Genomic DNA, 2,473 nt, shown 5'->3' on the forward strand with positions numbered 1-2,473 from the left:
ACGTCCTAACTACTGGACCACCAGGTAATTCTTTTTTTTTTTTTTAAACTTTACAATATTGTATTAGTTTTGCCAAATATCGAAACGAATCCGCCACAGGTATCCACCAGGTAATTCTAAGAAAGTTTAATAAATGAACTATAAAGCAGAGACATTACTTTGCTAACAAAAGTCCATCTAGTCAAAGTTATGGTTTTTCCAGTAGTCATGTATGGATGTGAGAGTTGGACTATAAGGAAAGCTGAGTGCTGAAGAATTGATGCTTTCAAATTATGCTGGAGAAGACTTGAAAGTCCCTTGGACTGCAAGGAGATCCAACCAGTCCATCCTAAAGGAAATCAGCCCTGGGTGTTCATCAGAAGGACTGATGTTGAAGCTGAAATGAGAATATTTTGGCCACCTGATACAAAGAGCTGACTCATTTGCAAAGACCCTGATGTTAGGAAAGATTGAAGGCGGGAAGAGAAGGGGACGACAGAGGATGAGATGGTTAGATGGCATCACCAACTCAATGGACATGAGTTTGGGTAAACTCTGGGAGTTGGTGATAGACAGGGAGGCCTGGCGTGCTGTGGTTCATGCGGTCGCAAAGAGTCGGACACGACTGAGCAAGTGAATTGATAACTAATATATTGGGAAATACAAGTGCACTAGGGGTGGCCACTATATCCCTAGTAGAAATGACGGAGGGGATGAATGAATGAATGAATTCTATTCATTACTAGAATACAAGGACAGAGAAAGCTTTGTGGAGAGGGCTGTGTGGTAGGAATTGACACCTTTCATCAGGGGATAGATGCCCACAGCATCCTGTAGGATGGGAGCCAGGAGAATACCCTGATCTCATTTTCCCCTCACCCTCTGATCTCTTCATCAGTCCTCCATGTTGGCAATGCTCCACACTGACCAAATTTAACCAGAAGTTAGAGGGTCTACCAGCTGGTTAATTGGTCACCACAGATCAGCTTCCTGGAGCACAGAACAGGGAAGAGAATGATAGAGTGGCTCTGGAAAGAAAAGCAGATCATCTTTAACCTGGATTCCTGCTGTAATCTTAAACTTCAATCTGATTTCTTCACAGCTGCCAAAGCCACCTTTAAAAAAACAATTGTGATGAAATACATATACATCACAAAATTTACCATTTCAGCCATTTTTAAGTACGTAATTCAGTGGCATTAGTTACATTTACAATATTCTGCAACCATTACCACTATTTATTTCTAAAACTTTCATAAACCTAAAGAGAAACTTTGTATCCATTAAGCAAGAATTTTCTATTACTTGCATTTCAAGCTCCTGATAACCTGTAATCTACTTTCCAACTCAATGAATTTGCCTATCCTACATATTGAATACAAACGGGTTATCCTCTAGTTCCAGTGTACAGGCTTGTCATTGTGGTGGCTTCTCTTGTTGTGGAGCGCAGGTTCTAGGGCATGCAGACTTCAGTAGTTGCGGCTCCTGGGCTCTAGAGCACAGACTCAATAGTTGTGGTGGACAGGCTTAGTTACTCAGTTGCATTTGGGATCTTCCAGGATCAGGAATCAACCTGTGTCTCCTGCACTGGCAGGTGGATTCTTTACCACTGAGCCACCAGAGAGGCCCCTAACATTATCTTTATAAGGTTCATCCATGTGGTAGTAGCATGTATCAGAACTTCATTCCTTTGTTTGGCCGATTAATATTTCATTGTACACACATTTTGTTTGTCCATTCATCTGCTGATGCACACTTTGGTTGTTTCTACCTTTTGGCTATTGTGAATAATGCTGCAATGAACATTGACATACAATATACAAAAACTCTTTCACCACTCAACAGTAAAAAGACAACAAAGTAAAAAAATGTGCAAAGAATGTGAATAGACAGTTCTCCAAAGAAGGCATACAAGTAGCCAATAAGCATGTGAAGAGATGGTCAGCATAATTAGCCATCAGGGAAATACAAATCAAAACCACAATAAGATACAAGTTCACTAGTTCTGGAATGGCTATGTTTAAAACAATAATAACAAATGTTGGTTAGAATGTGTAGAAATCATATCTGTTTTTCTCTTGATTTAACTTCAGTTCAGTTCAGTCGCTCAGTCGTGTCCAACTCTTTGCAACTCCATGAATTGCAGCACGCCAGGCCTCCCTGTCCATCACCAACTCCCGGAGTTCAAACTCATGTCCATTGAGGCAGTGATGCCATCCAGCCATCTCATCATCTGTCGTCCCCTTCTCTTCCTGCCCTCAATCCCTCCCAGCACCAGAGACTTTTCCAATGAGTCAACTCTTCGCATGAGGAGTTTCAAAGTATTGGAGTTTCAGCTTTAGCATCAGTCCTTCCAAAGAACATCCAGGACTGATCTCCTTTAGAACGGACTGGTTGGATCTCCTTGTAGTCCAAGGGACTCTCAAGAGTCTTCTCCAACACCATAGTTCAAAAGCATCAATTCTTCAGCACTCAGCTTTCTTCACAGTCCAAA

This window comes from Bison bison, unplaced genomic scaffold (genome assembly GCF_000754665.1).
Source record: "Bison bison bison isolate TAMUID 2011002044 unplaced genomic scaffold, Bison_UMD1.0 scf7180017864456, whole genome shotgun sequence".
Lineage (NCBI taxonomy): Eukaryota > Metazoa > Chordata > Mammalia > Artiodactyla > Bovidae > Bison > Bison bison.